Consider the following 22544-nt stretch of genomic DNA (forward strand, 5'->3'; position numbering starts at 1 on the left):
CCGAACTCGGTGATCATTTGGGTCCAAATTCCGAGTGTTGAAAACACACTGGACATTGGAGTTAAATAAATAACACCAGAATAGTGTAAAATTCTTACACTTTAAGAGTATAAATGAACTCTTTTAATGATATCATTCGACTCTTTCCAGACTGACAGAGAATAAAAATAAACTCTGACAGGGTGTCTAATCTATATGATATGGAGTACAATGTACCATGGAAAAGAGAGCCTATTCATCACCAAAACAGAGTGAATTCTAGCTTTATAGATTTGATCTTTGACACTTGTATCACTGCGTACTATAGCTTTAACCCTTCTACTACCACAGGGGTCACGATGACCCTGACCCCTGCGGTAGTAAAAGGGTTAAAATCCAACAACTCCCTCTTTTTCATTTATGCACACCTACAAAGCTACAATTTAACATTAATTAGAAATATTAACTCTTACTTTAAAGATAATTTTACACATGAATGAGCAACCAACAACAGAAAGTCCAAGTAGACTTTATTTTTAAAACAGGTAACTGAAGTGTTAAAAATAGCATTATGTCATCAGAGTTCAAAATATACAGCAATTTGAGGAAAGTAAGTTTGTACTGAACAAGTTTGTGGAAAGAGTTAGTCTAAAACAAGAACAAATTCTCTGTCAATGTCTTCTACAACAGCACATGTACAAGAACCACATACAGATCATTCCTCTCAAAACCATATGTTGTCTGAAGGTCAAAAGGTTGGAAAAACTGCAACTGGTCAACCCTCAGAAGAGAAGCATCAAACTCATTTCCCTTCGCCACATGGTAGGAGTGAAAATGCTCATCAAATCCAAGCGTCTCAAAGTGTTCAACAACAAGAAAATAATTCCCAGCAAAAACAATAATGTCACTTATTTGACTAAATATTGGCATTCCATCTTCAATCTTGGAACACACAATGAGACCAGGGCGATACTCTGTGCCATAACAGGCAACCCAAGACACCACATCCACCTCACAGTTCATGTCAGCATGCAGGTTATCTGCCACCATGTCCCCATTTGTTAACTCATATACTTTCACTGTCTTTACAGGTCCAGAATCAACGCCTTTCAAAGGCAATGACTCCCAGTGGTACGCTATTGCCATTTGATGTTTTTGGGCTAATGTCTTAGTGATGTTTTTGAAATTTTTTACAGTGTTCTTAAAAAACTTGTGCTTTGCCTCAAATCTGGTTGACCAAAAGTGAAGAATTGGGCCAATTTTTCGTATGATCCTGGGATAATGGATCATGAAGTGGTGTTTGGGTATCAAGTTTTGCTGTGGGTAGAGCTCTTTGAACAGCTGATGATGATCAATAATGAGATGCTTCAAACAAATGGTCATCCCTTCTGTAATGGCTGGTGAAAACACAATATTGAGAATTTGAAGCAGCAGCAGCAATAGTCTCCAATAAGCATTGCCTTCTGGCACGACATCTCCAAATATTAGTGGGACATTTCTAATCAAACAAAATGTCTGAAGAGCATTTAGACCTATGGAATTACTCATCTGCTCCAAGTTTATTCTGTTGGGACGATTCTTTCGTTCAAGATATCCATAGTTGTATGAGTATATTCTTTCAGTGGCCTCATATTTGGATATGATTTTATTGTCCGAGAGGTGACCAAAAAGTAACTTAAACTCCAATTGCCCGACACCCTCCAGTATGTCATGCATAATGTCAACAGCATAGTTGTCAGAGACATTAAAATACTGCAGATCATTGAGTAAGCAAATTCGCTTCACCCCAAATGATGACGCCACTGTCGGGTCCTCTATATCAAGGCAATGCTGAACATGGAGCTCTTTGTTGCGCAGTATCAAGTCTGGTTCATCATCAGTGAAAAGCTTTTGACAGACATCTTTGTTAGCCACACAAAAACGGCAAAAATAGTTAGCACTGAAAGATTCAACATATCCAAGCAGTGTATGCAAACCTAAATTGTCCCCAGTGACTTGTGCTACTGTTCCATGAACTGGATTTTTGGAAAAAGGGACACCGATTCCTGAGGACTCAAGGATTTTCAGATCATGTACCAGGGGCTCCAGGATTGAGTTGATGCCATACTTTTTAACATCCTGACTGTGAAATAGTGCAACAAGATGGATATTCATGAGAGCAGAATTAATTTTTGGACTCAAGTTTCTAAGAACAAAGTAGATGCTTCCAATTTTATGAATTCCATGTTTAGACCAAAGTGGATTAGCAGTTTCAAACTCGTCAAAGAAAATCTGAATTTGAAGAGCATTTTTGTTGTTGGAGAAGAGGGGATGAGATTTAAAATAACTACCATCACAGAAATCTTTGTACACTCCATGTTGACCTGAAGGCTGAACAAAATGGCTACATATCTCTTTGTTGGAAAAAATAAATTTTAAAGTCTCTAATATGGGAATGTAAACAAACTTGTCTGTTACTGGAACCTGATCATATGTACAGGAGGTTTGATTTCTTCGTGCATCATACCGTACGCCAAGGGCAATCTCGACAGGTTCGACCACCCCCCATTTTTCCACAAAATGTTTCTTCCATTTTGTCTCTGTGTTAACATCACTGAATGGATTTCCTACACTTCTGAAATAATCCTCGAATTGGACTTTCAAATTCTCATTGTCAGAACATATGTTTAGAACATCATCTTGTATATTTGTTTGAACTTCATCTACAAGTTCCTCTACAGTTTGTACAACAGACTTTATTACAGTGGTTGCCACACCGCAGCCAAGCAGTTTTCCAATCAGAGATGCACACATCTCTTGAGTATTTTGCCTATTTCTTTCACTGCTTTGCAAACTATGTGGTGGCTCTTCAGAAGAACAAGGTGGCTCTTCAGAAGAACACTCAAATGACTGATCTACTGCTAAATTAGGGCGTGTTACCTCAAAATTATCCACAATACAAGCTCTGTGCCTGTTATGAAGATGTTTTTGAAAGCCTGAAAATGTGCAAAATCTCTGACAACAGCTGTCTTGGTCACATAACAGTTTAAATTTCAAACCGGGGTAAAAGCCATGAGAGAACTTAAGATGGCGAACCAAATCTTTGACAGAGCAAAACAAACACTTGCAAACAAAACATTGAAGCATCTTGTTCGATTTGTTAATTTAGTTCACTCCGTTAAGGAGCTTCGCTCTAAGATCCTTCACCCTGGGGCTTTCATGACACAGACCAACATCAATATTGTAAATGGTGGTCTGCACAAATGTGTACATATTGTGCAGGGCCTGATCATAAGAAATGCCAAACACATAGTGTGCTTTGAAAAGTTCATCAAAGGCTGAAATTGAAGACTTAGCCTTGCAGGGAATGAGTTGACGATCCACAACAATGTAGTAGTCATTGATGGTGCGACGCGATGTTCCAACTGCTAAAATGTAGGGCTGCCTCCCCTGGACTGAGCTTGTTGTCTCTTGAAGGTTGCGGCATGACTGAAAGAAAATTTTAAGTGGAACAAAAATAAAAATCAGATAACAGCTTTCCAACTTCACTATAAACACACACTTCACTCAAGGTTGGGGCCACTTACTTTGTGAAACCAGACAACGTGGCTCAGAGCTTCTCGAACAGTGATTTTCACAGCCCTCTTCTTCCCACTAGGAGGTGGAGGCAGAAGGTACACCAGCAGCAACAGTGCTGCCATGTCACTGTTCCAGGCAGACTCTACAAGATTTAAATGAAACACTGTCAGATATGCTATTCATAATTGCTCTATAAAAAAAGACATTTGTTGGTTATTTGCAAAAAATGCATCATTCAACTAAGTTGTGATATTTTGTCAATGTAATGGAAAAAGTGATTCCAATAATCTGCACATTTTAAAAAGAAGTATGCCAAAGCTAGGACTAACCTGATGATTCTTTGTTGTCCTCTGGGTTCTCCTGAGCAGACTGAAGGAGAGACTCCAGCATCGGCGTCCTAGTGAGGTTGTTTGCTTCTTTGATGACTTTCTGCCTCAAAGAGGTTTCCCACTTTTCCATTAGTTTTGATGAGATTTCCTCTCCAAACATCATTTGGAAATCCTGCAGCACCTTAAAGAAAAAAAAACAAAAAAAGAACAAAGAAAAAAATCTACATTAAACTATAAATTACATGGAACATCAATGCAGGAGAAAACAAGACAAGATACACTGAGTTGAGGTGAAAAGATAACGTTCAGCTAGCCACTATTACTGATGTGACCTAAAGGAGGTAAAATTAAAAGGAACTGCCAAACTTGATTGGCGTGTGCACATGCGTACATGTCAGCATTAAGAAAAGGGAGATGCTTTGCTGGATTTATTAATGTATCAAAGCAGCTGTGAAGAATAAAAAAATTTTAGAGCAAAGCCTTCATCTTAAGATTTTCTGTTCAAAGTGGACTCACCAGGCCTCTTGTATCAAGGAATCTTGGGAACACGCTGAGGAGGGTCTCACACTTCTCAGAATCATGAATCAGTGCTTGTCTGTACTGAAATGTTTGTTCTATTTTCAAGAAGATCTGCCTTTCATCTGTGGTGTGCCTCAGAAGGGAAATGGCCTCTCTGCACTGGTCACCCTCCAACTGATGCTCCGCAGTCACAGCCCTTGCAAACTGTGGTCCTCTCTTGCTCGATGGATCGCGACTGGTGCTGCTGCCCCTCCTGCTGCCACTGCTGAGTTCGCGCTGCATGTTTTTCAGTTTCCAAGCGATGTAGCCTTCATTACTTTTGGAATCAAAAAAGTGCTCCTGCAGTGAATAACATTATTTGCCAGGAAAAAAAAAAAAAGTTTAATCCTTAAATACTTATCACAATATTTCTCTAAAACTTTTTACTCAATGGGAATACTCACATATCCTTTTTCAGAGTACGGATCTTTCAGACAAGGGAACAGGGTGACAATTCCCAATGCATAACGTGTCCTGACATCCATCGGTGGAGCAGTCCTTAACATGATTTTAATATTAGACTCTGATGAGGATTTCTTTTTTCCATGGCCTGACATTTTTATTTTCATGTGTATCTGAGTATCCTGTCCTTACAAGTGTAACAAAAACAACTTACCATGTTGACCAGTTTTCGTCGTAATGGGTCTTTAACCTCCCCTGTTTGTGTGTATTCTTTGAGTATCTTCTCTCCTCCTGGCTTAGCATCCAGGAATGTTTTGACAAGCTTAAAAGTGTGAAACATCCAAAGTTATTGAAATACAGGTTTATTCAGTCATCCAAATACATTTGTCAACCCACTCACATTTTTTCAGTTTGCAGCTAATATATGCAACTGTGTTAAAATAAGAATGTAAAGTTTAATTTGAAAGGTAAAATAGTGGAGAAATGCAGTATCTGTGTCTCACACAGCTATTAGATTGGCCCCACTCCATTCAGAAACTATTTCCCACATAATTAAACCAAGTAATTTTATATAAATAAAGTGAAAATATCACCTCTTTGGCTTGTAAGGAAATGTCATCACTTGAATCTCTTCTTGGGGACATCATCAAGGTGTCATCAATGCATCTTCGTTTAGGGGACATGAACGAAAGATCACTGTCCGATGAACGTGATGACACAGAGAGAGTGTCTGTGCATGAAGACTGCATTGGAGATTCTAAGGAGAAACCAGCAATACAAAGAGATAGTGGACCACCATTACATAATCTGTGCCTACAATGAGAGAATGATTTTGTCTGTGATGTAATTGAAGTACTAAAAACATAAATAAAAACAAAACCTTCTGAACTTTCTATACTTCAGTTTTAGTTGTATGAAATAATATAGGCCTAATTTTGTAGTGCTACTGTTACCCTCAACAGAAGAGGCATCAGTGAGAGTCCAGACAATGTCGGATTTCTCCTCCAGAATGTCACTGAAGACGTCTTCATCCACCTCCGTCCCAGTTTCATCCACAAGATATACATTTGTTTCTTCAAGGATGTCAAACTTCTCTTTGGCTGTAAATGCACATACATTTTTGGAGATTACTAAATTGTTCAAATATAGAATTCTGTCAGTTCTTTATGTATCACTAATATTCCTGCAAATTTACTTCTATGACAAAAGGTGAACAAATATATAAAAATGCAGGCAAAAATATAATGTAGGATTTTAAGCAGGTCAACTTGAATAAACCAAAAAACATTACCTTGTCTCAAAAATGTTGAATATGACACTCCATTGAGTTTGATGTAGCGTTTCTTTCCTGCATATTGGACTTTAAAGAGCATTGTCACAGATATCTGAGAAAAAAATATAAGTTCAACATTACTTAAACGGTGACCTGGTCATGTTAACAGTGTCACCACCATACAAGCAGAGCAAAACTGTTATGGGTTTTAACAGTCACTGGTTCATAGAGTGTAAAGGCAGACCCTTGTCGTCATGCCTAATCTAACTAAGAAAAAAAATAAAATTGAGGCAGGGGAGCAGCTATGCCATGTTTGCCCATCCCCAATGAAGGCTGAGAGACAGCTTCCATTAAGTGTTGTTTTTTTGTTTGTTTTTTTCTTGCTGCGTTTAAAATTTTTAAGTTTTATATAGTTTGTGTGTAGCATTAGCCATTCAGCGCCGAATGATATGCTGCTTGGCTACCATGCTGGAGACTAGGTGTGTTTATAGAGTCTGTGGTTATAGCAACCTGTTCTGGTGGCTACAGCTGCAATAAAGAAAAAAAAATAACAGCTGACCTTCTCAGCACAGCCAGCACAACAGCGATGATCCACTCGTGTGAAAGGGTCGTTTTTTTTTTGTTTTTTTTTCAAATAATGGAAATCCGTCACAGCTACAGAGAGTATGGAATGCTCTGCTTACACAGTGATACTCGAGCTGCAGAATTAAAACGAAATGCAGTAATAGCGATAATAGCGTTTCGTCATTAAATTCAGTGACAGCAGAGTTCCGAAAGTGAAGCGTGAAATCCTCAGCCCAGTGCAAGGGCATCTCAGCAAGGCGCCTGGCGATCAACCGCTAGCTAGAACAGTGCAACAGGGTTGGGTCAAAATGGCGTAGCAAGTTTTTCAAAATTGCGGAAGAACTAGGGTGTGGATGGGATAGTGGCTTTCATTGCATTATATCGGCTATGACTGGTACTCTTTAGGCGCCCTAAGTTACGCTACAAGACAAGAAGTCACTAAAGGTGGAAATGCTAATCAGCAGCAGGTGCTAGATCTCGAGAGCAACCGGTGAAGGAGCAGGACAGAAGGGCAAACACAGCGAACAGAACATGGAGGGAACAGAAAGTACAGTTTTTGAGAAAATCAGTGGGAATAATGACATGTCTGTCTCCTTAGTTTAAAAAAAAAAAATTTTCAACTAGCACCGATAAATTGTACATCTGCCTTGAGTTGACATTTAGCACGTCTTGCGATACATTTAATTGTCAGCTGATGCCACTAACATTTGGTGAAAATTAAATGTACATACATAACTGTCAATGTACTTACCTGTATTTTCTGTTGTGTGAAAAGGCATTATATCCAAACTAGTTAATCCCGCCGAAAAATAACCGCCGTCTGCTTGTTTGGCGCATGCGCATTCAGAGTACGTCGCAACAGATACGCACCCGACGTGCACACGCACGGTACGTAAAATGCGAACCGTGAAGACTCAATCACAAATACACACCGTGAGAGTTAGTGAGTTTAATATAAACTCTTCACTAACACTGCAGAAATACCTGACACCAATAGGAGACACTGTTGCAACACTGGAAGTGTATCTAATTACTAATGAACTCCACAGTGTAAAAATAACAACTCTACATACTCGAACTCTGGAAAAGTAACACTTTTGAATTTGCTGTGTGGATGCACTGAAGCTCATCGGGATATTTATTTGGAATCTGTGGCTGAAAATAATCATTTTACTTAACTAGTAAGTCCAGAAGCTCATATTTCTGTCATAACATTGTGTAAATAGTGAACGCTTTCCTACGATATCCGCTAACATTTGCACAGAAAATTTAAGCTAGCGTCTCAAAGACGGCAAAACCCGCAATAATCTCTACAAATGCATCTCAGAGTTGGGATATCAGCGCTCTCTTACACCACATTAATCTAATTCCAAGTGCTTATTGAACTCACTGCCTTAATAATATCACTATATAAACGCTGTCCATTGAAATCCTCTTACCTGAACACTGCAGCATCCGCCGGAAGTCAGCGAGCATGGCTTCTGTAGTCCTTCGTCTGTAGTCCTTCATCCCTCTGTCAGTGATCCTCCGTTAGAACGATAACTACCTTCTCGACTGACTACGAGGTGCAGACGGCCCTTGCTGGCCCATATCTACGGGCCTGAAAACCGCTAATAAAGTCAGTAATTACCTGATAACACCCGAAGCGGGTGAACTAATGCAATTTACCTGGACAGCAACGGGAATACGCGTGACCATGGTTACGGCCGATGGGGTGATGGGTACTGTAGTTCATTTATTTATTCATCGTTGGTTCATGGATTTAACACAGAGGAAAAACGGCTTCAGACCACGGAACTCACAGAAAAAATTGGACACCGAATATAGCACTAACCATAAACACGTAAATATAAATTTAGACCTAAAAAGCCCCACAAATGTCATCGTTACAACCATAAGCAGCACCCCACATTAAATGAAACAAGGAGAAATTCATGTCAAAAGGAAAAGTGGCGGTTAAGGATCGCAATTAAAGGCATAATTCAGCTTCTGAGCTTCCAGTTCAAAAGAAAAGGGGGGAAAAAAGGGGGACAGGGGCAAAAAAAAAAAAAAAAACTATACTGCAGCTTAGAAGCCGTGCTCAGAGGCACGAACTTTATCCCACTGCCTTTCAGGCAGAATAGAAGTCGTGCCGAGTAACACGAAAAAAGAGGGAATTCGTGTTCATGAGCACGAATCAATAGACTAAATTTCGTGACTACTGCACGAACTGCCGTGAGACCGGGTTGGCTCAGCGCAGCACCGCTTCTTTTTTAACCTACTGTATTTATTTACTTATTTAGTTAAAAGATGAAGTGAAACAAAGGAATCTTTTGGTGATTCGCAATGGAAATGTGTGAAAGGTCATACTGACAAAAATTTTAGGCATCTATTTTAGGTTTTCAAAACTTGATACTTCACCAAAACTTTTTTGAATCACAGAACTCAACGTTTTTGTTAAGAAGGCGCCACCTTTTGGTGACAGTCTACAATTGAGGGAAAGGGGTGTGTTCATGCTGGAAAGTAGATACGCCCAGGAGAAGGAGGGGGACTTCCAGCCCTATGACAGCCGGACGTCGGCCTGCTGGGAGCTGGACTTCAGCTGGCCGACGTCTGGCTGGATGCGGCAACATTAGGTGGCTGCATCTGTACAGAGAGGCGTGTAAGACTGCAACTCTGCTTCCTGGTCTCAACCCTGGGTAGTCAGGTTTTAGGAGGGTTAATAAATTTGGCCAGATTTCTAGAAATGAGAGCTGCTCCATTCAAAGTGGGATGGATGCCGTCTCTCCTAACAAGACCAGGTTTTCCCCAGAAACTTTCCCAATTATCTATAATTGGTTATCTATCTCTGTGTCTTAGCCCTGAGACACATTGGTGACTTTTTGCGGGTGTACCCTGCCTCTCGCCCTGTGACAGCTGGGATATTTAGATCAATAAATACTTTATTCATCCTCAAGAAGAAATTCAAATATTCAGCAGCTCCATTTTAATCAATACATAAATAATAAATAAATAAAATATAGTTAAAAATAAAGGTCCAAAAACTACAATAAAAACAGGATAAAAGATCATAGTGGGAAGCTAAATGCTTAAAAGTGAGAGATGATTTGAGGGCTGGGGAGAAGTCAGAGGGTGTTAAAAAGTCTGATTGTAGTGGACAGAAAAGGAACCCCTGAACCACTCTGATCTGCAGAGCGAGGACTGTTGCTCCTCTGCCCCAGCCGGAGGATTCGGAGAAGTTGCCTGCTTTTGTCCATAGCTTTCTGTTTTTTCATTGTGCCCCTCTCCTCCACAGTATTCAGTGATTCCCCCCTCCTGCCAAGTACAGAGCTGGCTTTTTTCACTAGCTTGCCCAGTGACTTGGTGGTTTTGCCTGTCAAGCTGCAGCCCCAACATATAGAAGCATAAAAAGACAACGAGCCAAAATATTTGCAGCAGCACATCACACACAACATCTCCTTCCAGCCTCCGCAAGAAGGACACACAGCTCTGCCCCTTTGTGTCAAGAGCATTGGTGTTAAAATGTGCTGCATTCACTTCACTCATCACTAAATCAAAATGTTAAAAGTTGCTAAAACTTAAACTCAAGTTTTCCTTTGTCTGATGTGGAAGACTGATGAGACATCTCATCTCTGCTTTTTGAGGGTGTGTTCCTGTTGGCTTCATCAGGTGGTGGCTGATAGGTTCAGATCTTTTTATAAAACATGGAAGAAAGCACTTAATTTACTTGCAAGGGGGACCGTCCTCCAAGCTCTCTCAGAACGAAGAGGAAAAGATCTCCGAAGGACGGCCTCCTTCGCAGCTGTTTTATTTCACTCGCTCACATGATTAAATCACGTATGTTTACACAAAGCTCAGGTAACAACATCACTCACTTCACATGATGAAATCACATATGTGTATGTGTGTGTCCTCATCAAGATATAAGGGACCACAATATAACATAGAAAACAAATGATCAACTTATAAAAACTGAAGCTATGATAATTCATAACAACCAGAATAAAGTTACATACAACAATTCCAACAGTGGCCTCCAGCTTGCACTGGAACAGTTTGCAGCCAAGTGTGAAGCAGCAGATAGGAGAATTAGCACCTCCGTGGTACTTAACCAGAAAAGGGTGGAGTGGTCACTCCTTGTCAGGGATACATTGCTGGCTCAAGTGGATGATTTTAAATATTTCAGGGTCTTGTTGACTGGGGCTGTGACTGCAGTGATGCAGATGCTGTACCAGTCTGTTGTGTGAAGACAAAGCTGAGCTTTAAAACAAAGCTGCTGAATTACCAATCTATAACCCTACCCTCACCTATGGTCACAAGCTTCAGGTTGTGACTGAAAGAATGAGATCATGGAAACCAGCAGAGGAAATGAACTTTCTCCAAAGAGTGGCTTACCTCTCCCTCAGAGATAGGATCATTCGAGTGCAGTCATTTGAGGGTACAGTCACTTCTCCATATCAAAAGGTTCCAGTTGAGATGGTTTCCACATCTAATTAGGATGCCTCTTGAGTGCCTGAGCACCTCCTGGGTGAGGTGTTCAAGGCATGTCCTACTGGGAAGAAGCCACGAGGTAGATCCATGACATGCTTGAGAGATTTAATCTCTCGACTGGCCTGGGAGATTTAATCCCTCAGTTTATCCCCAGGATAAACTGGAGGAAAACTTTCTCTGCTTAGGCTACTGCCCCCTGATGGAACCCTATCATCATCATTAGATATTAGATTCAACTCATTGTCAATGTGCACACAACAAAATGATCGTTCCAGATCACTCATCCAGAGACGAGCATCTGCGGTCATTCAGCCAGAGACTGGCACTACCGTTAGGCAATGCAGTTTAAGTGTCTTGCCCAAGGACACAACGCAGCACAGGGACAGGGGTTCAAACCCTCTGGCTGCAAGGCAAGCGCCTACCTACTGCGCCACTGCCACATGCCCACATTACCATCTAAGAATCAGTTTTTTGGCAACCCTATCATCAAGACTTTTGTTCTCCATAGAGTCAGTGGCTATTTTGGCTACGTTGAAAAGCCTGCCATGTTCACAAGTGTTTCTCACATCAGCTTTTTTTTTTTTTTTCAAATGATCAGTGGCTCGGTGAATCCTTGTGAAAAAGAAATGATGGCAAGGAAAAAAATTACTGAAACTTAGCACTACTGACTAGCCAGTTTGCTAGTGCACATCATTTCCATACTGACAAGTCCAAATCCACTTTTTTCTCTACAGATGACTTTCAAGGGTTGGTATCAGCCTGCCATCATAATTAACTTTCAGTTGCTGCAGTAGTTGCAGACTGGTAAAATGATTTATTAATTAAAAATCCATATTTCCACCATCCTTTGCTAATTTTCCAAAAAGTGGCAAACTGTTATTCAGTATTTTTGATAACATGCTATGAATTGATTGGTTAAGGTCAAGAGGTGGTTGGCATCCATTGTACTAATCATAGAATGGCAATGGTATGACCTTGGCCACATCTGATTGGTCTGTTTACCTTGGACACTGGAATACAGTGCTGACCACATAATAACTGCACAATATTCAGAGAGGTGCTATTTCAAAGATTTTGTATTTTTGAAACAATGTATTTGAAAGTGTGGAGTTTGCATGTTCTTCGGTGGTTTGCATGGGTTTGCTCCAGGTTTCCTCCCACAGTCCAAAGACATGCACTAAGTAGGGTTAGGTTAACTGGTGAGTCTAAATTGCCCACAGCTGTGAATGTGAGTGTGACTGGTTGTCTGTCTGTCTGTGTTTGCCCTGCAACAGGCTGGCAACCTATCCAGGGTGTACCCTGCCTCTCGCCTTATGACAGCTGGGATAGACTCCAGCCCCCTACGTCCCCGAAAGGGATAGGTGGAAGAGAATGGATGAATGGATGTATTTGAAAGGGATGTGAGGCCAGCTGTCTACATGCCTATTAATTGTATGAGGTGTGATTAGTGCCACTAAATATTTTCTCTCAGTTTCATAAGCATTATCATGGCAAACCCAATGGCCCACAACTTTTAGGTTGTGGGATAAAGGTGCTTACTGTGTGTATTGCAATTCATGCAGGTTAGCAGGGATCCAGTCACAATGCATGAATTGTTTAATCTTAGACTGAGAGAGGCAAGGACATTTGCATTTTCTTGCAAACATCCAGCCTCTGTCAGACTGCCAAGAATAGTGGATTGGACTCACTGAATGGAATCTCTATCCCTTTATAGGAGAAAGTGCACTAACCAACACCTTCCTGTTAGGGTTTAATATTTTTCCCGAAAATGGCATGAATCAAATCCCGGGAAAAGACGAGCAATTTCCCGGGAATCCCGGGAAAAAGTGGGTTTTATTTATTTTTATTTTAATTAGGCCTTCTGTAGCCTGTGTCGGGCTTAACCTATTTTGATATTGTAGATATTTTACTCAACTCCATTTTAAAAGCGAAATATGTTTAAGTAATCTATTTCATTCTATTTCATCTATTTCACTCCTCCGTGAATCGCCACCTTATCGTGGTGGAGGGGTTTGTGTGTCCCAGTGATCCCAGGAGCTATGTTGTCTGGGGGCTTGTCCCCCTGGTAGGGTCTCCCATGGCAAACTGGTCCTGGGTGAGGGTCCAGACAAAGAGCGGTTCAGAAGACCCTTATGAGTGAAAAAACAAGGGAACAGTTTACCCTGCCCGGGATAGGGTTACCGGGGCCCCACCCTGGAGCCAGGCCTGGGGAGGGAGCTCGAGGGAGAGCGTCTGGTGGCCAGGCATTAGCCCGTGGTGCTTGGCCGGGCGCAGCCCGAAGAGGTTACATGGGCCCGCCCTCCTGCAGGCCCACCACCCACAGGAGGTGTCGTAGGGGTCGGGTGCAGTGTGTGTCGGGCGGTGGCCGAGGGCGGAGGCCCTGGCGGACCGATCCCCGGCTATCGAAACTGGCTATTGGGACATGGAATGTCACCTCTCTGGTGGGGAAGGAGCCTGAGCTAGTGCGTGAGGTTGAGAGATACCAGCTAGATATAGTTGGGCTCACCTCAACGCATGGCCTGGGCTCTGGAACCAGTCTCCTGGAGAAGGGCTGGACTCTGTTCCAGTCTGGAGTTGCCCTCAGTGAGAGGCGGCGAGCTGGGGTGGGTATTCTTGTATCCCCCCGGCTTGCTGCCTGTACGTCGGAGTTTTCACCGGTGGACGAGAGGGTAGTTTCCCTGCGCCTTCGGGCTGGGGAACGGGTCCTGACTGTTGTTTGCGCTTATGCGCCGAATGACAGTTCAGGGTACCCACCCTTTTTGGAGTTGCTGGGTGGGGTGCTGGAGAGTGCTCCATCTGGTGACTCCATAGTCTTGCTGGGAGACTTCAACGCTCACGTGGGCAATGACAGCGAGACCTGGAGGGGCGTGATTGGGAGGAACGTCCTGCCCGATCTGAACCCGAATGGTGTTTTGTTATTGGACTTCTGTGCAAACCACAGTTTGTCCATAACAAACACCGTGTTCGAACACAAGGATGTCCATAAGTGCACATGGCACCAGGACACCCTAGGTCGCAGGTCGATGATCGATTTTGTAATCGTATCATCAGATCTGCGGCAGTATGTTCTGGACACTCGGGTGAAGAGAGGAGCTGAGCTGTCAACTGATCACCACCTGGTGGTGAGTTGGATCAGGTGGCGGGGGAAGATGCTGGACAGACCTGGCACACCTAAACGTATTGTGAGGGTGCGCTGGGAACGCCTGGCAGAAGCCCCAGTCCGGGAGATCTTCAACTCCCACCTCCGGCAGAACTTCGACAGCATTCCGAGGGAGGCTGAGGACATTGAGTCCGAATGGACCATGTTCCGCACCTCCATTGTTGAGGCTGCTGCTCAGAGCTGTTGCTGCAAGGTGGTTGGTGCCTGTCGTGGTGGTAACCCCCGAACCAGATGGTGGTCACCGGAGGTGAAGGGAGCCATCAAGTTGAAGAAAGAGTCCTATCGGGCTTGGTTAGCCTGTGGGACTCCGGAGGCAGCTGACAGGTATCGACAGGCCAAGCAGAATGCAGCTCAGGTAGTGGCCAAAGCAAAAACTCGGGTGTGGGAGGAGTTCGGTGAGGCTATGGAAAAAGACTTTCGGACGGCATCGAAGCGATTCTGGCAAACCGTCAGGCGACTCAGGAGGGGAAAGCAGTGCTTCACTCACACTGTTTATAGTGCGGGGGGGGGTGCTTCTGACTTCAACTGAGGCTATAGTCGGACGGTGGAAGGAATACTTCGAGGACCTTCTGAATCCCACTGACACGCCTTCTGTAGTGGAAGCAGAGTCTGGGGATGAGGGGGATGACTTGACCATCACTGGGGTGAGGTCACTGAGGTAGTTAAACAACTCCTTGGTGGCAGAGCCCCTGGGGTGGACGAGATTCGCCCTGAGTTCCTGAAGGCTCTGGATGTTGTAGGACTGTCTTGGTTGACACGCCTCTGCAACATCGCGTGGAGATCTGGGGCAGTGCCATTGGATTGGCAGACCGGGGTGGTGGTCCCCATCTTTAAGAAGGGAGACCGGAGGGTGTGCTCCAACTTTCGGGGTATCACACTACTCAACCTCCCCGGTAAGGTCTATGCCAGGGTGCTGGAAAGGAGGGTGCGTCCGTTAGTCGAACCTCGGATTCAGGAGGAACAATGCGGTTTTCGTCCTGGTCGTGGAACGCTGGACCAGCTCTTTATCCTCTCAAGGATATTCGAGTGTGCGTGGGAGTTTGCCCAACCAGTCTACATGTGCTTTGTGGACTTGGAGAAGGCATTCGACCGTGTCCCTCGGGGTGTTCTTTGGGAGGTTCTGCGGGAGTATGGGGTGTCTGGCCCATTGTTGCGGGCCATTCAGTCCTTGTACAACCACAGTGAGAGCTTGGTCCGTATAGCCGGTAATAAGTCAGATTTGTTTCCTGTGGGTGTTGGACTCCGTCAGGGCTGCCCTTTGTCACCGATTCTGTTCATAATTTTTATGGACAGAATTTCTAGGCGTAGCCAGGTGGCGGAAGGCTTCTTCCTTGGTGGCCTCAGAGTCTCATCTCTGCTTTTTGCAGATGATGCGGTTCTGTTGGCTTCATCAGGGGGGGGCCTCCAGCTCGCAGTGGAACGGTTCGCAGCCGAGTGTGAAGCGGCTGGCATGAGAATCAGCACCTCTAAGTCTGAGGCCATGGTCCTCAGCCGGAAAAGGGTGGAGTGCCATCTCCGGCTCAGGAACGAGTTCTTGCCTCAAGTGGAGGAGTTTAAGTATCTCGGGGTCTTGTTCACGAGTGATGGGAGAAGGGAACGGGAGATCGACAGGCGGATCGGGGCTGCTTCTGCAGTGATGCGGACGCTGCACCGGTCCGTCGTGGTGAAGAGGGAGCTTAGCGTAAAAGCGAAGCTCTCGATTTACCGGTCGATCTACGTTCCTACCCTCACCTATGGTCACGAGCTTTGGGTAGTGACCGAAAGAATAAGATCGCGAATACAAGCGGCAGAAATGAGTTTCCTTCGAAGGGTGGCTGGCCTCTCCCTTAGAGATAAGGTAAGGAGTGCGGCCATCCGGGAGGGGCTCAGAGTAGAGCCGCTGCTCCTCCACATCGAAAGGAGCCAGTTGAGGTGGCTCGGGCATCTGAATAGGATGCCTCCTGGCCGCCTCCTGGGTGAGGTGTTCCGGGCATGTCCCACCGGGAAGAGGCCCCGTGGTAGACCCAGGACACGCTGGAGAGATTATGTATCTCGGCTGGCGTGGGAACGCCTTGGGGTCCCTCCGGATGAGCTGGAGGAGGTGGCTGGGGAGAGGGAAGCCTGGGCTTCTCTGCTTAGGCTTCTGCCCCCGCGACCCGGCCCCGGATAAGCGGAAGAAAATGGATGGATGGATGGATGGATGGATCTATTTCATGATACCTTCTTCACACATTAGCCCCGTATTCTAATTCATGATTGTTAGTAAGTGGCTGCCAACGAGGAAAAGAAACACTCGAAGTTAAACAGATATTTCTTTATTGTTCAGGCATATATTATAGGCTATATAATGCAAGATAACAATATATAATAATATAAAATTAACAACAAATTAAAGAGGAAAAAAGTACAACTGTGTATTAAAACGCTTGAAACGGAGGCTGAACGTGCCTGAAATGAAAAGTAATGCTTTTCGCATTAAACGAACCCTTCTGTCAATATTTCCTTAACTTTAACATTCGGAAGCTTTCTTTTTTTTCTGAAAGTGTGCTTTTAAGAAGCAGAGAGCATCGAGAGAGTCTGCGCTTAAGCGATTTCGGAGTTTAGTGACAAATTGGCCGCAGATAGAAAATGCTCTCTCCGCCTCCACGGATGTAGCCTGAACAGAACGCAGGGCATCAAACAACTGCTGCAGGTGGGGCGGTCTCCTGTTTGTAGCTTCGAACAGAGAAAACTCTTTGGTCAGAACTTTCATGAGGTCACCCTCTTTGATTTCATCTGACACCGGCGTAGTGGTCATTGAAATGGCCTGCTGCAGATCCAATGCTAGGTTGAGGTTCCCTTCAGTTGAGACGTCTTCAGTCGGTGATGTAGGTCTGGCATCTGCATCACCCTCACTCGCGCTCTTCTCGGAGAAACGGCCGAGGAAAAGACGCTCCGCAAGTCCATTAGCCGTTTTGAACATGATGGCCTTTCTTCGTGTTTGTCATGTTTGGACTCTAAATGTCTGCGTAGTCCGCTTGTTGATCCACCAGAACATTTGACGACTCGGTCACACAACATACATTTGGCGCTGTCATTATCTATTTTTGTAAAATGCCCCCACACAAAACTGTTCATAGACATCATTGCCTGTATGCGCCTCGCTTCTGCTGAGTTACCGCAATACCATAAGTACTGTTGACTCATCACCCCATCAATGTTACCGTATGACAACAAATCGACGTGTGTGACTTTTTTCCCGGTTTCCCGTCTTACGTTTCCCGGGAAACGGGAAATGGTTCTGATCGCATTTCCCGGGAATCCCGGATCCCGGGATTAAACCCTACTTCCTGTAGGCCAAGTTTATTCTTTGCTGTCACTGTGAAACTTTCAAAGGCAGTGGCATTTATCAGGATTGTAGTTTCCTGGCTGAGATGGATCATCTTTGGCTATCCTATTCCATACAATTCTTCTTCTTCTATTGTTAAAAAGAAAATAAGTTTTGAAACTGGATAATAATTATTAAAAGACCCAGAGTCTTCTAATAATTATTAAATGTTTTTAAGTAACTGTTAAACTACAATATTGTATAGTCTTTACCTTACAATATAAAGCACCTTGAGGGGACTGTTTGTTGTTCTTTGGTACTATATAAATACAGTTAAATTGAATTAAATTGATTTTAACCATGACAATTCCAGTAAGCATAACTTGTAAGGCATAATCTACTGATATTCAGCGTAGTGAGTCCAGATAAAGAAAAGATTATTAATTCTGTGTAAGTTTGAAAAAGTGAAAGTTCAGCAGGCTGTGTAGAGAAAGATAAGTGGGGGTATAATATCAGCACTTCATGAAAAAGTTCTGATAGAGTACCCAGTAACATCCTCCTTCTCTCTCTGGCTGTCTCAGACTTTCTTGTGAGTCTCCTGTTGATGCCATTAGAAATCTTTAGAACCACAACCTGCTGGATACTTGGTGACTGTATGTGTTCTGTTTATATTTAGGAAATAGGTAGTCTTATCTGTGCTTCAATAGGGAACATTGTTCTCATATCAGTTGACCACAATGTGGCTATTTGTGACTCTCTGCATTACCCCACCAAAATCACTGTGGGGAGAGTCAAACTCAGTGTTTGTCTGTGTTGGTTTTATTCAACTTTCTACAGCAGTCTTTATACAAAGGATTTCCTCCTTAAGCAAGGCAGGTATAATTCCTGCCATGGAGAGTGTGTGTTTGTTATTACTGATATTACTGGGAATGTTGATCTTGCTTTATCCTTTATTGTTCCAGTTTGTGTCATCATAGTTCTGTATATGAGAGTGTTTGTGGTGGCTGTGTCTCAGGCTCGTGCCATGCGCTCTCATGTTAAAGCTGTCACACTTCAGCGTTCACTGAATCAAACAAACAAATCTGAGCTGAAAGCAGCCAGGACTCTTGGGGTTCTTGTAGTTGTGTTTCTTGCAAGCTTTACTCCATTTTACTGCTACACTCTTGTTGAAGAAAACATTATAAATGATCAATCTGCATCTACTGTGGTCATTGTCTTTTACTTTAACTCTTGTCTTAACCCACTGATTTATGCCTTGTTCTACCCCTGGTTTAGAAATGTTGTTAAACTTATCATCACTCTGCAAATATTCAAACATAACATCAGTGAGGCAAACATACTTTAAAAAGACTTTGAAATTGCTCCACTATAACATCAAGGGTGCAGTGGTTAGCACTGTAACCTCACAGCAAGAAGGGCCTGGGTTTGAATTCAGCCCGAGGCCTTTTTCTGTGGAGTTTGCAGTTTCTCTCTGTATCTGTGCAGGGACTCCCAGATTACTCCCACAGAGGGGTTAAGTTAATTGGGAACTCTAAATTGACAGTAGGTGTGAATGGTTGCCTGTCTCTACATGTTGGCCTTAGACAGATCCAGACGTATCCTGCATCTGTCTGCTCAGGACCCTGGATTGGATAAGCAGAAGAAAATGGATGGAAGCATGTTTACTGTATAACTGAAAGTGACTTTGAATTATGGCTGTATTTAGTAATAGGTAAAATATACTAAATGTGACTGGAATATATGTCAGAGGAAGGAAACACAAAAAAATAAATAAGTACTTTTGATCATTTCTTAAGCAAAATTATAAATAATTTCTATGTGGAAATTGTTACACAATATATCTCACTCCATTTTTTTTCAGCATATTCAGCATTTGGCTCAAAGTAATTAAAGAATGTTAACTTCAGCAGTTCATTTTTTTTCTCTGGTTATTACATAGTGTTGTTATCTTTGTATTTTATAAGCACCATATTATCATTCATAGAGTCTGTACTGTTGCACTCAATGTGACCCCGTGTCCTATATTGAGATTCACAGCCAGCTAAACTCTCTCTTACATCACTTCCTCCAAGGAACAGGCGCGTGTTGTAGTTGGACAGGATTTAATGTAAAAAAGTGTGAAACTGAAACAATACAAAATACAGAAAAAGTACTCAGTATACAATTATAATATGATCACTTAAATCAAATTAACATCTCCTTTGATATATAAGGCACATTAAAGGGTTCATTCCAATTTAGCGGTCGCACTGCATGAACTCAGATTGGATTCACTAGATTGACACATATAGCATATCAAACATCTCAAACTTATTTGAATAATCACACGCATAATATCTTACAAACACATACAACCTTGAAACTTACTCATATTGCCACTCAAAGGGATATGAAGGAGCGGATGGCTTTGGATTGTCAGAGATGCACCATGCTTTCTCTACCTTCTGAGAAAACTACTTCCGTTCACTTCTTCTATTTACAAATCAGCCTAACATAGCGCATTGTGAAAACCTGCGCCCCCCACAGGCTCGGAGAGGCAACAACACAAAAACAGTTCCAACACACTCCCCACCTGGGATTATTGTAAGAATGCCACTATAATCTATTTAAACATTGAACTAATCTCTTAGAGACAAAAGAAGGATACAATCCGAAATAGGTCTATAGAAGATCTTGGTAGTCTTGTCATGCGTAACCTTCACTTCCACTTTCCTCACAACTCCATCTCTGCTTGGAAGGGTCTTCACAATGACTCCCATAGGCCATTCATTTCTTTTTAGTTGCTTGTCTTTTAGAAGGATCACATCCCCTTCCTTCAAGTTTGGTCTGTTGCGCTGCCATTTCTGACGACTCTGGAGCATGTTGAGGTATTCTTTCTGCCATCTGGCCCAGAATGTGTCAGCAAGGGCTTGAACTCTCTTCCACTGATGTTTATACATGTCGGCCATGGTGAAGTCCCCAGGTGGAGTTGGGATTGGACCAAACTTCTGGGTGAGTAGAGTCAAGGGGGTCAGGATCAAAGGGGCCTCTGGATCTGAAGAAACAGGTACCAAGGGCCTCGCATTAACAATAGCCGTGACCTCGGCCATTAATTTTGTCAGGACCTCATGAGTTAGAGTAGGGTTCCCTGCTTGTAGGAGCATTGAGTCTAGGATGCGTCGTGAGATGCCTATCATACGCTCCCAGGTGCCACCCATGTGAGATGAGTGGGGAGCATTGAACACCCAGGAACACCTCTGTTTGTGTAAGTAGTCCTCCACACTCGTCTCACCAGACTTGGGAGGATCCAGCTTCAGTTCCTTGGAGGCACCAATGAAATTGGTGCCACAGTCTGATCTTAACTGCTTAGCGGGGCCTCTGATTGCAAAAAATCTACGAAGAGCATTGATAAAACTGGATGAGCTCAAAGTTTCAATCACTTCAATATGAATGGCCCTTGTAGACATACAAGTGAACAAGACTGCCCATCTCTTGCTGTTAGCTTGACCACCTTTAGTGCGGCGTGTTGTAACATCCCACGGTCCAAATACATCAAGGCCAACAAAAGAAAATGGCGGACTACTCTGTAAGCGTTCAGCAGGCAAGTCTGCCATAATTTGTTGCTCTGTTCTGCCTCGAAGCTTTCTGCAGGTGACACATTTGTGTATTACACTGCTGATGGATCTCTTAGCACCAACTATCCATAAGCCACTTGCTCTCACCGCTCCCTCAGTGAAGTGTCTCCCTTGGTGCTGGACGGCTTCATGGTGATGTCGAATGAACAGTGGAGCAATGTGATGCTTTCCTGGTATCAGAAGAGGGTTGGCTTCATGACTTGGCAAGTTGGACTCTGCAAGTCGTCCTCCCACATGCAGTAAGTTTTCATGATCAATCATTGGATTAAGTTTATGAAGGGAACTGTTACGTGGTATGTCTCGTTTTGCCATGATACACTTTATTTCCTCTGCGTAAACTTCATGCTGGACACACCTGATGATTGTGTGCTCTGCGTGAGTTAAAGCTTCACCTGTGAGACTAGCCTTACAAAGGTGCCAGCCGCTACAACCACCACCATCTTTGGACTTGAAACTGTGAGAGATGTGATGGAGGTAGGCCACTGCTTTGACGAGGGGAGTCCATTTTGAAAACCTTTCAAAGCGGGATGAACCTAAGGCATCTGGAGCAGTTGTGGTCACAAGCACAGTCACATTCTGTCGAATTTCAACATCTAACTCTGGATCAACAAGTTCAAATGGACCTTTTTCTAGGGAAATGCTCTCATGGTTAAGAAGAAATGCTGGGCCGTACAACCACGAGGTACTAACAAGTTTCTCTGCTGCTACAGACCGGGAGCCATGATCAGCGGGATTGTGCTCTGTTGGTACATATCTCCACTGGTCTGGTAGGGAAGACAGCTTGATCCTCTGTACACGATTGTTTACATATACATGAAATCTTCTGTTTTGATTGTTAATGTATCCCAACACCACTTTACTGTCACTGTAAAACGTTGTCCTGTCAATCTTTATTTTCAGTTCTTCCTTGAGAACCTCCGACATCTCCACAGCAAGCACTGCTGCGCAAAGCTCCAATCGGGGAATGGTGAGCTCTGGCACAGGAGCCAGTTTGGCCTTACCTATGACAAACCCAACTTCGTTGTGCCCATCTTCATGTGTGACCTTCAGGTAGGCCACTGCTGCGATGGCTTTCACCGAGGCATCTGAGAACAGACAAAGCTCGATGAAGGTGGCTTGTGAGATGGAGAACGTTACATAGGTACGAGGAATGTGTAGGGTTGTGAGACTCTGTAGTGAATCGTGCCATCTTCTCCAATCATCATACATGTCTTGTGGCAACGGGCTGTCCCACTCAAGGTTGCTGCTGGAGAGCTGTCTGAGAAGAAGTCTGCCTTTGATGGTTACAGGTGCAAGCAAGCCAAGAGGATCGAACAAGCTGTTTACTGTCGAGAGTACACCACGGCGAGTG

The sequence above is a fragment of the Archocentrus centrarchus genome, chromosome 21 (assembly GCF_007364275.1).
Source record: "Archocentrus centrarchus isolate MPI-CPG fArcCen1 chromosome 21, fArcCen1, whole genome shotgun sequence".
Lineage (NCBI taxonomy): Eukaryota > Metazoa > Chordata > Actinopteri > Cichliformes > Cichlidae > Archocentrus > Archocentrus centrarchus.